Below are 15,635 nucleotides of genomic sequence, written 5' to 3'. Positions count from 1 at the left end.
ACATTTCAAAACTAAACATTTAAATGAAAACAAAATATAAAGCTAAAAACAATTCAAAATATTAAAAGAACAAAAGGTATGAGTATAATAATGATAACACTAAGCCAAACACCAAAACATATGTGTATGTACAGCCACACACACACACACACATACATGTACATATATATAAATACATCCAATATAAATATATTATTTCATTTCCATTTTGTATGTTGAAGTACTGAAATAACTCAAATTAAATCAAACTAAAACTTAATAAAAAACCTATATAGACATAATAAAAAAACGAATAAAATGACAACATTACTACAACTGTAACTAAAACTAAAATAGATAACTAATACAAATCAAACTACGTTAGTTTATCAGTAATCCTAAAAAAATAACACTGAGCCAAACACACATGCTAAAATAACAACAACTTACTGACACATAGTAAGAAATGGTTATGAAAAACTGAAACAGAAGTGAAACAAGTAACGTTTGTAGGAAAGAGGAGAAATAAAAAGCGATACTTGTCTTTGTGTTGTTTGTACATTAATTTGAAGATTGCATGTGAAATTATTGCAATATAAAAGTCCAAAACTTCACGAATGAGGTATTCCATGATTAGCTTTGCTTCTTTGTCATAATTTACATAGAAGACATCTTGATCTACTTCGCATCACTGGTCAAACACAACCAGCATGCCAAAATCATCCTCCAGCAACTCAAAGCCTAGAAATAGAGGGTAAGCAGTAGTTCTGGGAGTACGACTCATATTCTGTTCATCATTCATTTGTAAAATTCTACCCAATCACGGTCTAGATTCAGACTGAAAAGTCCATGACAGCCTGTCACTCATCATAATATGCATTATTGTCTCCCTAAAAGAAACGTTTGCTCTATTAACCTGCTGTACTCGTCCTGGGCTACATCATCTGATCCAGTGGCATGCAAGTGGACTTAGTGAAGACCGAGGGAGTCTATTTCTGTTCACAACCATCCACAATAAAGGGGCTTCATCATTTCCTGGGATTCTCCGACTTTTACTGTTGCTTTATTATAAAGTTAATTTCCGTTGTTGCATCTCTCATGGCAAACCCAAAACAATCCCCTGGTCATCTGCTGCCAAAAAAACCTTCCAACTCCTCAAAGAGGCCTTTATTACTGTTCCCATCCTCCAGAATCCCAATCCAGAGCTCCTTTCATTGAGAAAGTGAATGCCTCCACTACCAGCATCGAGGCATACCATCATTTGTCCCATCCAGTGGACCCTGGTCAACCTAATTGAGCTGATCTGGCATCCAGTCACTGTCCAGAACACACCTATGTGCTGACAACTCTCCAGACCCAACACTACATCTCTCTTCATTTCTCCAGAAGTCTGGGCATCCAGGGGTTTCTCAGACCCTTTCGCTATAGCCTGCAACCAGTACCGATGTCCTGAAACATTTACCTCTTTGTGCAAGCATGCCCGCAGTGTGCTATTTATTTATTTGTTTTGCTAAATCTTTTTCAACCTCCTATGTGTGTCTGTAAGCCTCTTATCTGAGGATGCACAAAACTCTTTTCATCACCCTTCCATTGCTCTAAAACCTATCCACTGTGTACTGGGATTTCTAATAAAATTAATAATGTCTTCCATTGGTATGCAGTGAGAAAGGTGTAGAATAACATTCCAATAGTAGTCACATGCTGTTTATAGTCTGTTCAGCTGGGTCAACTTGTGGGTCAGGCAATATCTGCAGACGCAGGGGACTTCAAGTTAACATTTCAATCATCAAACAACACATTTGCATTGTTTTCCAGTTTATGTTTGGACTCAAGTTCATACTTGTGAGGTGTTTAAAAGTGTTACTGTTTATCTCAACAAATACACTGTAAAAAAATCTGTACAATTTACGGTAAAAAATGGCAGCTGTGGTTGCCGGAATTTTACCGTAAAAAATACGGTAGCAACGTTTGTTTTAACTAAAAACATCAAATTTGAAATTTGGGAATTCTGGGAATGTCAATTTATGGTTATTCACTGTAAATTATACGGTCTTTTCCACTTCCAAAAATGGTATACTACCGTAAAATTACATGTAATGTCCAATACAGTTTTTCACCGTATACAGTAGGGGAATTTACCGTTAAACATTTAACAGGTTTTTACTGTAGCATTTTTACAGTCTTTAACCGTTAAATTCACGGTCATTTTTTTACAGTGTAGCATATGTTATAATGGATTCGTTTTTTAGTCATTATTCAGTGCATCTATGTAAATGTAAAAAGGCATTTTATTATTTGATTCATGAAGCACTAACTTGCTACAAAATATGAAGAGTTCTTAGTAAGGTGGAAGAGTTGTCGCTTCAATATTTCACAATGCTAATAGTTTTAAAGACAAGCTATGCAGATTTGTGAAATACATTCATTTCTTTCTGTTATTATTTGCACTTTACATTTGCATATGTAAAAAAAGGGAGTCTGGAGAAATGTATCAAAGCAACAGTATTAAGCTAAAGTCAACCAAAATATTTATACTAGTAGAAGTAGAATTATCCAAAAACTGTCCTTAAGTACAGTAACAGAATTTGGATTCACACTTGGGTTCAATATCTATAAGAACTGAACAGAATAAAAGCAAACAAACAAAAATAATCTTTGCTGCTTAAGTGAACTTACATGTACATCAAATTTGAAATTTGGGAATTCTGGGAATGTCAATTTATGGTTATTCACTGTAAATTATACGGTCTTTTCCACTTCCAAAAATGGTATACTACCGTAAAATTACATGTAATGTCCAATACAGTTTTTCACCGTATACAGTAGGGGAATTTACCGTTAAACATTTAACAGGTTTTTACTGTAGCATTTTTACAGTCTTTAACCGTTAAATTCACGGTCATTTTTTTACAGTGTAGCATATGTTATAATGGATTCGTTTTTTAGTCATTATTCAGTGCATCTATGTAAATGTAAAAAGGCATTTTATTATTTGATTCATGAAGCACTAACTTGCGACAAAATATGAAGAGTTCTTAGTAAGGTGGAAGAGTTGTCGCTTCAATATTTCACAATGCTAATAGTTTTAAAGACAAGCTATGCAGATTTGTAAAATACATTCATTTCTTTCTGTTATTATTTGCACTTTACATTTGCATATGTAAAAAAAGGGAGTCTGGAGAAATGTATCAAAGCAACAGTATTAAGCTAAAGTCAACCAAAATATTTATACTAGTAGAAGTAGAATTATACAAAAACTGTCCTTAAGTACAGTAACAGAATTTGGATTCACACTTGGGTTCAATATCTATAAGAACTGAACAGAATAAAAGCAAACAAACAAAAATAATCTTTGCTGCTTAAGTGAACTTACATGTCTTTTTAGTAGCTCAGATGTCATTATATTTAAACTGTTGTTTTATATTTTAAAAAGCTGTTTATCTGTTGTCACTGTTGTCATTATATTCAAACTGTTGGCACCCAATGAATTTGAGTAATAGTAATTAAATAATAAGGCAAATATATTACTATTGTAATGATACAATTGTACTTTAAATAAAGAAAATTAACATTTGATCATTATAATTTTATTTTACACTAAAAGATACTGTAACATGTCTTGTTTTTGCCCTTGTTTCCCCGTGACCTAGTTTCTCTGTCTGTCTAACTAGTCATTCAGTTCACCTCGCGTTCAATTATCTTATTAGTTTCCTTTGTTTGCCCCGTGTATAAAAACACTGAGTATATATATATATATACTCAAATAAATCATGTTTACAACTGTGATGATGAGCACTTATCAGGATCAACTAAACGCTGGATTTTCAAAAGTATGTGAAAAATGTAAAGTTTGCAGCATAGAATCTTTAAAATATGTCCAAGAGTTTTACACACCGATCTGTTATTGTGGGGACATTTCTACGGCCCTGAACATGATGCGAGACAAAATGAAACGTGATTGGTTGCTTTACCTGTCAGTCATATGGCCAAGTTTGCCATCAGGTTGATAAATAAGCTTTCCAGTGATGGATGGTTTGTTAGGAAAATCTAAATATTGAGAAAATCGCCTTTAAAGTTGTCCAAATGAAGTCCAGAAAACGAGACATTTAGGTCTGTGTTTAGTTGACCACCAGTTAATAAACACTTCTTGTTAAACATTTCTGTCCACACAGTTGGAAATTGCATCTTTTTGTGAGTTTCTAATCCATATTGTGATTTTAATATCAATTATTTGTGTTATTTACATTTACATTTTTATGATTCACTTAACTCTTCCATAAATGACATCCCAATTCAGTTAATTACGACGAATTGTTTATGCAGTCAAGCAGTCCTTTAGTTTGCTACCTATCTTCTGGTCTTACGTGTGTCGCTGACTGAGAAGAGCAAAGTCAACAGCAACAGTTGCTAAGTGTGTTAACCCACATGGAATGGAGTTGTTCCGGGGTGGCTAGTGTGGTGCCGGCTTTAGCAGCTTATCTGATATTGCTGAGCATTTGTTTATGTTCATTCACCAAGATCCAATTACAGTTTGGTGCATTTTCCTCCACACTGGCAGTCAGAGAGGGGCCCAGCTGCTGGAGTTTTCAGACACTGCCAGAGACTAAAGGCTCTGCCAAATGATTCAAAGTAAAGCTGTTGTCAAGGCAAATTATGGCTACTTTAAAGAATCTGAAATCAAAACAAAGAAAGTTCTGTTTTGTTTACCTTTTTTGTTGTTGTTGTTGTTTTTGAAAAAGAAGAACTGCATATTGTGCCAAAACAATTGATGACCCCTGTTCTTTCTTCTATTTTTTCACTTCCTCTCATTCTCTGTCAGTTTGGATACATTTTATATTTACATTCATTCATTTGCTATATGCTTTTATCCAATGTAACTCACAAATGTGACCCTGGAGCACAAAACCAGTCATAAGAGTCAGTTTTTCGAAATTGAGATTCATGCATCATCTGAAAGCTGAATAAAAATAAGCTTTCCATTGATGTAAGGTTTGTTAGGATAGGACAATATTTGAAAATCTGGAATCTGAGGGTGCAAAAAAATCTAAATATTGAGAAAATCATCTTTAAAGTTGTTCAAATGAAGTTCTTAGCAATGCATATTACTAATCAAACATTAAGTTTTGATATATTTACGGTAGGACATTTGCTAAATATGTTCGTGGAACATGATCTTTACTTAATATCCTAATGATTTTTGGCATAAAAGAGAAATGTATAATTGTGACCCATACAATGTATTGTTGGCTATTGCTACAAATATCCCCCAGCGACTTAACACTGCTTTTGTGCTCCAGGGTCACATATGAGAAATACAACAAGCAAATCATCATAAATAGACATTATATACATCTCACCTCAAAGCTTTTATGCACTGTGCATACACTCAGCAGAAAGTTTTCTTTGAGTAATTCAGTAATTTCTTTGAGTTCTTTCAGTAATATAACTTTATAGCCTTTTTTTATTGAAAAGTGTCTGCTGACGTGGCTACCACCATGATATTGCTCAACCATGCTTCAATGTGTCATGTTTAGTGGCTCTAAAATTATTTACACACTTTTGGAACACAAGTCATACTAAAACACTATCGATTTTCTCAGAATTCGCATACACATTTTTCTGAGCCACTGGTCGCAAGGACTTTTTTTTTACTTTTAAAGAAGTTCATGTAAGTGAACCCAGGAACAAAGGCAGTTCTGAACGGTTACTGAATGAAAGGCATTGAGGCATTCTCTGGATTTGAGAAGGGACTGGCAGAGTGAGCGAGGTCAAAAACCAGGAGGCAGAAGCAACCAGAATGAAAGGGCACATCAAGCACGGAATCTGGGAAGCATTTTACACACAAGTCCAAAGAATCACACACACAAGATGCAAAATGCCTCACATCTCTTGCAAAATGAAGCACTGCATTCAAAATATCACAAACACATCTCAAAAGCAAACATTTGCAAACACCTTTGCCATAATATTAATTCCTGTTAGATTTTCGTGTGCCACATAAAGAACTGTGTGCTGTGTTTTGCAAAAAGTGTTTTATGAAATAGAAAACTGAGTCAAAGGCTGAGAATTAGTGTATGGTTGTGCAGATTTGCTGTTTGAGTGTCAGCTTTCAGAAATTGTGTGATAAGTAAAGATTTAGTGCGTAAGCAGTTGAAAACAACTGTAATTGCTGGCATGCATGTGTAAAAATAGAAAATATTTGAATAAAATAAGTAAATTAAATGAAATTAAATGTATGAAACACATAACAGGCAGATAAACGTAGTCACAGGCATTTACTGACCAAAAATAAATATTACAAACAATACAAAATTATTACAAAGAACTCTGGTTGCGTTCCAAGTTCTGAAGCCATACAATCTTTATGTGAGGAACAGAGTCAAATTGTTAATATCAGAAAATGATCCCACTCTGTTGTCGCAGTATGCCATTCGAAAGATAAATCCAAACTGATGAAGCGGCTGCATTTTTACACCCAGGAGACTGACTCACAGCATACAACAGACAGAGCATAACAAACATTCACAGAACATAAGATACATAAAGGCATGTGGTGTCTGGAGGGTAAACCGTATGAGTTTGGATAATGTGCGTGTACTCATTTGTCTAAAAAACAACAGAGGTGAAAATGGTAATTCATGCTTTTATTTCTCCACATCTTGATTATTGTAATGCTATCACAATGTACTGTAAGTCAGTCTTAACTGCAGAGGGAACACGTTGTGGCCAACCTGTTCAGTTTCGAATGAAGTAAGGTACTGTTGTATCTTTTTAAAGCTTTATATGAACTTGGTCCAGGATATGTTTCCAGTCTTATTGTTTTTCATGCCTCCCAGAGATCTCTTAGATCTTAGATCCTCGGTCACGCTGCCATAAGCTGTGGAGAGGACTACAACTTTATTAGATCCTCTACCTCAATAAACATGTTTGAAACCCATCTCAAGACTTATTTGTTTGATGAGGCCTTCACTATTTTTATTCTTTCTTTTTTCTCTCCTTATTTGTTGTTTTCTTTCTGTTATTGTATCTTACTGTATTCTATTTTTATTTCATTTTTGGAAAAAAAATATGGCAAATGTTATAACTGCAATTTTGTTTAAGAAGCGTTTTGATGATTTTGGACAGGGGAGATCTTTTAGCAAAAGAGACAGGTCTTGTCAGACGAAGCTAGTGTGGTATCTGGAAAGGGCAGATGTGTTGGTTTCTAGTGAGGCACTTGAGAATGACAACAGTTCGAGGCGACAGCATGTGAGGAGTTGTTATATGTTGTTTATGTTACTGCCAGTTGTCAGTAAAAGCATGTTTATACAGTTTGAATATAATATAGATACGATATAGAGCAGTGACTCATAAAGCACAAAATGAAACTAAACAATAATTCAGATGACACAAACACAACACAGGAGGATGACAAGCAGATGACAGGAAGGCTGACACAATAACAATAATAGACGATAACTGTAGATGATGACAAATGTATTTTACAAAACACTTGACACTTTTTGCACAAATGGAGACATAATAGATGTTCTTGCAAGTAAACAACGCAAGGAACATTGTTGCTATGATTGCTAACATTCCCTGAAAACAGCACAGATTTTTAAACCAAAAATGGACCTTAATGAATTACTTAACTTACCTGGTTCGAGTGCTAAAACCTGAGCTGCTTTGTTCTGTGTTCTGCAATATCTTGGTGAGCCAGGCCCAGAGCTGGTAGGTAGGTTTTCTGTTGACATCTTGTGGCCAGAAGAGAATCATGCAGCTACACTCTTAAAAATACAGGTGCTTCACAGTGATGCCATAGAAGAACCTTTTTGTCTAAATGGTTCCATAAAGAACCTTTAACATCTGAAGAACCTTTCTGTTTCACAAAAGCTTCTTTGTGGCGAAAGAAGGTTCTTCAGATTATAAAAAGGTAAGAAAGAGACGGTTCTTTAAAGAACCTTTGACTGAATGCTTCTTTGTGGAACCAAAAATGGTTCTTCTATGGCATCGCTTGAAGAACCTTTGAAGCACCTTTATTTTTAAACCAAAAATTGACCTTAATGAATTACTTAACTTACCTGGTTCGATTGCTAAAACCTGAGCTGCTTTGTTCTGTGTTCTGCAATATCTTGGTGAGCCAGGCCCAGAGCTGGTAGGTAGGTTTTCTGTTGACATCTTGTGGCCAGAAGAGAATCATGCAGCTACACTCTTAAAAATACAGGTGTTCACGATGCCATAGAAGAACCTTTTTGTCTAAATGGTTCCATAAAGAACCTTTAACATCTGAAGAACCTTGCTGTTTCACAAAAGCTTCTTTGTGGCGAAAGAAGGTTCTTCAGATTATAAAAAGGTAAGAAAGAGACGGTTCTTTAAAGAACCTTTGACTGAATGCTTCTTTGTGGAACCAAAAATGGTTCTTCTATGGCATCGCTTGAAGAACCTTTTGAAGCACCTTTATTTTTAAGAGCGTATGCAATGTTTAAATTGGTGCAGCTGTCTCCACTGACTAATCACCTTTCTCTTCATCTTTTTTTTTTTTAAATCTCATTGTAACAACAACAACAACAATAATAATAATAATTATTATTATCATTATTATTATTTATTATATATATATATATGTTTTTTTTTTTAAGGAATGCATGCCTGTGAATTGTTAAAAATTTGGACTCTTTTAGAGTATGTGTGTCAGTCTTTAGATTGGGGACCATTTCTCACTATTAACTAACTTAAATACAACTTTTGCCTCAATAAACTCCTAATTTGCTGCTTATTAACTTACTAAATGTAAGGTAGTTGTTAAGTTTAGGTATGGTGTGTAGGATTAAGGGTTCTTAGATATATAATAATATGTGCTTTATAAGCTCTAATAAACAGCCAATATGCTAGTAATATGCATGCTTGTAAGCAACTAGTTAATAGTGAGAATTGGTCCCTAAACTAAAGTGTTAACAGGGATGTTAAGATTTCACAAATCTGGGTTTCCAGTTCCATCAGATTATCGAGCGGTGCATAGTGTCGTTCATTACTTAAAAGTGCAGTGCGTTATTTCTGGAAAATGCTATTCATATGTTACTCGTGTATCGAGAAGAAATAAAGCAAACTTGGTGTCCGTTTTCAGGCCTTCCTGCTATTTAAGGATCTCCAGCGCTTGAATATCTGGTTCACACTGCACGATTTTAGCCCCGATTTTCACTCACTGACAGTTTTATGGAAATCGCTAACAAATGCCCGATATTGGACACAAATCGGTGCTCGTTCACGAGAGTGACAATCATTTAGTGTGTGTGCTATCAAAGATGTGATCTGAGATAAGCACTGATGCACTAGCGATGTCGTGAGATATTTGGCATGCTAAATATCTGGACCTGTCAGCAACACACTGCAGTGTGAAACATAGATATATACAGTTATGCAGAACGTGCAAAATGTTAATTTTTGATATATATATATACACCCCCAGTCTCTTAATGCATTGTGTGGCCTTCTTGAGCATCAGTAAATGTTTTCACCTTTTGTAATAGTTATGCATGAGTCCCTTAGTTGTCCTCAGTGTGAAAAGATGGATCTCAACATTATATACACTGTTGGAAAGGGTTCAAATATGCAGAAGATGCTGGAAAACCAAAGAATGTGCAGGAGCCGGGGGTTTTTCTGAAGAACAGCAGGCAGTTGAACCAACAAGGGACTCATGAACAACTAACACAAAATATAAAAACAGTCGTGGATCATCCAGGAAATGACACACGGTATTAAGATTCATTTTTTTATAAATTCAGTTATTATTTTGTCTTGTGGAGTATATGTAAACATCTGTTATGTGAAATAGCTTATTCAGGACAGTGCTAAATAAAAATAACATGCAATTTTCATGATCCCTCTTATTTTGTTTTAATTATTAACATTTTGCACATTCTGCAAGGGGTATGTAATCTTATGAACACAACTGTATATACGTAGATGCCTATGACATCAGCGACGACCTACAACCAATAACAAAGCAGAGTACAGGGCAGGGGAGAGTTCAGTGGGAGGAGTCATTTTTTTAATTTTTCATTGCAAATCATTGTACAGATAACTTGGATTGTAAGCTTTTTGCAGGCTACCATTTTTAACAAGAATAAATGCATTTTTGCACGAGAACACCTGTCTCTCTCTCGAGATCTTCCACTATTCCCCTTATCATTTCTCATGTGTGTTTGGTTTTGAAAAGTAGTTTGTAGACCAGATGGAGTTGTCAGCGATTCTTCCTATTGAGAGGTTGTGTAACGTGTGAGCCCCTGTTGTGTAGTGTGCACACAACAACTCCATGATACCCCAGACAGTCGTGCCGTTCGAGAAGAGCAGTGATTTGATCACTTTGAAAAGAGACAAATGCCAGGTTCACACTGCACGAGTTTACAGACCTCTTACTCAGAACATAATCGCAAAGGTTGGTAATATTCGACGGATAACTCAATCTCCCATCTCACATTTGTTTGGTCTAAACAGAAATTCACGATATCACCGTATGGTCTGGATCATGAGGTTCTGTGTGGAATTATAATCTTCTATTGTTGGTTTACTTTCTGAATCAGAGTTTGGACCTCTCTATCCAGCCTATCTGAGAAACTGATGAGTGGAACATAAATCTCTGCATTAGGGAATTTTACTTGGCAAGTCTTAATCAACTGTTATAATTTCTTCCAAGATGTAAACAATATTTACAGTTATTCAATCCAACTAAAAGTATTACATTTGCATCCTGGGATGGGGTTCTAATTTGTCTAAAAACTCCTTAAATATAAAATTTAAAAAACAACAAAAAAGGTGGCTACTCGGGCCACCATCTGGCAACCTGGTTCTGTGGCGAGAGGAGAAAGGGTTATTTTAACCTCTTTAATACATGCTACATTGCTCCACTTAAAGGTACCTGCTTTTGTTTACTCTCCTCTACCAGCTGTTTCACATCCTCCAATGTTATTTCACAAGTCATAGGCTCAATCTCTAAAACTATACCTTCTGATCTTTTTCTCTGAGTCTGTAACTAAAGAAATCTGGAGTTTACATTCTTTGGGTTTGTTTGTTCCAGCTTCAGTTAGCGATTTGTTTTGAAATACTGAAAGATTCGGACCTAGTTTAGACCTTGTTTCCTCTGGTCACTTTTAACAGCCCCTCTATATTTGGTCAAAGGCCATAGGTTGGAAACACTTAAGGATTAAGGAAAATTAGCTTTTTACTACTCCATTCCAGTGTATTTGAAAAAGAATATGTCAGTGTGGGCCCTTTTCTCACATGTTTCACATTGAATCCATTCCCTCCCACTGTCCCACACTTAACCAAAACCATTTGCTGCACCATCTGAATGCCTGCACTGGAGGAGGACATTTGCTAAACAAACACATTTTTAACAAATTGGGTCTTTTTACAGGCCCCTTTTGTGTGTGTGCATGTGTGTGTGTGTGTGTGCGTGTGTGTCTGTGTGTGTGTGTGTGCATGTGTGTGTGTGTGTGCGTGTGTGTCTGTGTGTGTGTGTGTGTCTGTGTGTGTGTGTGTGCGTGTGTGTCTGTGTGTGTGTGTGTGTGTGCTTGTGTGTGTCTGTGTGTGTGTGTGTGTGTGTGTGTGTTTGCCTGTGCTTTCACCTCTAAGATTCTTTTATAAGAGAAAATGTGATAAACTGGCACACTTAGCTTTCGTCTTCCATTGTCTGCACTGTTGCAATTTTTAGTTACAATAGTTACAAAAATGTTTTCTAAATATACACGCCGACATGTAATTCAAGAGACAACAACACCATTGTAATAACATAATAAAGCAGTAAACCAGTCATTTTCATTATGTGTTTTAGCCCTGCCCCCAAGACCACGAATTGATTTCAATCAACTCAAACTAAAAGAACAACTCTTCCCATAACTACCTTAGCTTTCCCAGAAGATCTCCTATCCATAAGCTAATTTGTATGATGTAATTGTCCCCTACTGAATACAGTTAATAACTTTGAGCATTAGGGTTTACACTGTGTTCCTCATGAGCTGATCCTTATTTCTGCTGATATAGTACTGTAAGTCACTGATAAATTCATACAGACAGGATTTTTTGACATTCTTTATCAAAATCAGTACTAACATATGTATTTAACATATGTTAAAGGAGAGGTCAATTGCTCTACGCCTCACCTCAGGAGTTACTGGATTTCACAATGCAAGAGAGAACAATGTAATTACGTGTTTGAAACTAGAAAATAAAACTTTTTTGACAGGGTCATGCCGGATGTGTTAATGAGTGTTATATTGGTATTATTTGGTGATGGAGAGGATACTGTACTGTCAGGGTTTTGTTGGTTGGCTTAAATGTCAATAAAAAAATTAAAAAAAGTTAATCACAAAAATTAATAAAAAAAAAAAAATCTAAAATCTAAAGGAACCATAAACAAGCAAATGCTGATTCAATTTCAAATACGCCTTTTACATAGAGAGAAGCTTTAACGTGAGTGAGAGGTCTCTGGTAGAGGACAAAAAAGTCCAACAAACAAGAAGAGTGGACTCTACATCATGATAAATCTAATAATAACAATAATTCATTACATTTATATAGTGCTTTTCTCTATCTCTATCTAGCTCTATCTCCACACCTTGGCCTATCTGATCATATTTCAATAGACATGATTCCTTCCTATAGACCTCTTATTTGCAGAACACAACCTGCTGTTAAAACAGTCCAAGTCTGGAGTGAAGAGACGGTTTCACAGCTGCAGGACTGCTTTGAGAATACAGACTGGGAACTGTTTGCACAGAGCACAGACCTGGAGGAATATAGTTCATCTGTTTTGGCCTACATAGCCTTCTGCACCAATACTGTGCTAACCACTGAAACCATCAAGGTGTTCCCAAACCAAAAGCCGTGGTTCACGCCGACATGTAATTCAAGAGACAACAACACCATTGTAATAACATAATAAAGCAGTAAACCAGTCATTTTCATTATGTGTTTTAGCCCTGCCCCCAAGACCACGAATTGATTTCAATCAACTCAAACTAAAAGAACAACTCTTCCCATAACTACCTTAGCTTTCCCAGAAGATCTCCTATCCATAAGCTAATTTGTATGATGTAATTGTCCCCTACTGAATACAGTTAATAACTTTGAGCATTAGGGTTTACACTGTGTTCCTCATGAGCTGATCCTTATTTCTGCTGATATAGTACTGTAAGTCACTGATAAATTCATACAGACAGGATTTTTTGACATTCTTTATCAAAATCAGTACTAACATATGTATTTAACATATGTTAAAGGAGAGGTCAATTGCTCTACGCCTCACCTCAGGAGTTACTGGATTTCACAATGCAAGAGAGAACAATGTAATTACGTGTTTGAAACTAGAAAATAAAACTTTTTTGACAGGGTCATGCCGGATGTGTTAATGAGTGTTATATTGGTATTATTTGGTGATGGAGAGGATACTGTACTGTCAGGGTTTTGTTGGTTGGCTTAAATGTCAATAAAAAAATTAAAAAAAGTTAATCACAAAAATTAATAAAAAAAAAAAAATATTTACACATGACTGTACATCCGTCCATTCCTCTAACTCTATAGTGACGTTTGTCGACGACACCACTATAGTGGTGCTGATATCAGGAAACGACGAGACACACTATAAGGAAGAGATTCAACATTTGGTTGAGTGGTGTTCGGATAATGACCTGGTCCTGAACACCACTAAAACAAAGGAGATCGTTGTAGACTACAGGAAAACCAGGAAAATCTCAGCTTTTAGTGAATTTCTATAGGAGCACAATAGAAAGCATTCTCTACATTGTGTTACAGTGTGGTATACCAGCTGCACTACACAGAATCGAAGAGATCTGGTCCGGATTGTTAAGACTGCACAGAGAATTGTGGTCCGGATTGTTAAGACTGCACAGAGAATTGTGGGAACCAAGCTCCCCAACCTGGACCATATTTATGCTAGCCGCCTTAAGAAGAAGGATTCAACTCATCCAGGCCACAGATTGTTTGAGCCCCTTCCATCGGGAAAAAGATACAGCGCAATCAGAACATGTACAAACAGACTGAGGAGTAGTTTTTTGTCTACCTGCTGCTAGTGCACTGAACATTTTACTGTACATCCGTATTGTTAATTCCCATGCATATATCATATGTATATTATAGTGTAATTATTTATTTCTTGGGGGGATATTTGTGTTTTTTTTTCTTATTCTTTTCCCCCAATGCTGCAGGTCTCTGAGAGCTAACAAACCAAATGTCATTGAATTATTATAATGACAATAAAGGTTCTATTCTTTTCTTTTCTGCTTTTCTAAGCACTCAAAGCAGAGATGTAACACTCCCCCATAGAGGAGCAGGTGGTGGTCCCTCCATTTAAATCTGAAGTTCAGTCTTTTATATTGCTCTTACGAAAGGTTCCAGTTTACTCAAGTGACTAGTTTCGCAGAATGAGAGGACAGGATAGTGGAAAGCATTACTCAGATTGTGCAGATGAGCCCCCAGACACAAGCTGAGACATGTTTTATGTTTATGCTGTCTATGATGACATACTGGACGATAAAGCCTTGGAGAAAGTGATGCACAGGTGTAAACCTGGAGCGGACTTGATGCCATAAATGAGTAAAGTATGAAACAGCTTCCTAATGTGCCAATGTTCTAGTTTTTACTGGTCAATAGTCAGCAGATGAATAGCAGAGAGCTGTTGTCTTCCTCCGGTTCTGGGCCATTGCAGTCATATTAAACAATCTAAAACACATGTTTCATTGTTCTAAAAAAATGTTCTCTTGCCCAACACTAAATCTTTGTATTTGAGAAGAGTCAGTTGGCCAGACATGGCATTATGACACACTTCTTTGACCAAACCAGGAGGGATTTGAGCTTTGATTGGAATAAAGCATGTTCAAAAAGACTGCATCAACCCCTTTTCCTGATCCAGTCTTTCACAACATCCAGCTGGCTTTCCAAGAAATCATCTGGTTAACTGACATTCAAATAATTGCTATGCTTTTGCATTTGTTATGCTCTGTATTTTATCTCTCTGATCATGTCTGCTACCACACTGGCATCTCTTTTATTATATTTGATCAATAGGCATTTAATGCCATGTACAGGACAGGAAACAAGAAAATGCAGAGTGACAGCAAAGTATTGAAAGAAAGCAAAAATGGCGTCGTGAAATAATGCAGGCCAGAAAACATCCTGCTATAAGGTGGACTTTGTGAACCTACAACTGTGCTGACATCTTGTTAAGACTGAGGACATTTTAATTGAATTTTAATTGCATTTTCATTTAATTCTGAGGAGAATGTGTGGATGTCCCTAGTCTGATGTCTTTGGCATAACTTGATGGTTATCTAACCTAACCTAACCCTAATGTAATGTACTGATGTGTTCATTTTATTTATAAAGTGCTTTATATAATTCAGATTGCTATGAAGGAGCTTCACAGTAATAAACAGGAAAATAATACTTTTGCAAAATTCATAGATTTTGAAACAACTTCTATTTCCAGTCTAAAGCATCTCTAAAGAAGACAACATGTCATTATTCGGCTCAATTCAGAAAGAAAGAAAGAAAGAAGTTGGAGATGTAAAGAAAAGAGTTTAGCAAAGAGAGCTTACACAATTATGTGCACATTTTGTAGCGACACACACACATAGACAAAGACAGAGAGAGAGAGAGAG

The sequence above is a fragment of the Sinocyclocheilus grahami genome, unplaced genomic scaffold (assembly GCF_001515645.1).
Source record: "Sinocyclocheilus grahami isolate Dianchi unplaced genomic scaffold, SAMN03320097.WGS_v1.1 scaffold419.1, whole genome shotgun sequence".
In the NCBI taxonomy this organism is placed as follows: Eukaryota; Metazoa; Chordata; class Actinopteri; order Cypriniformes; family Cyprinidae; genus Sinocyclocheilus; species Sinocyclocheilus grahami.
This window is presented reverse-complemented; position numbering follows the sequence as displayed.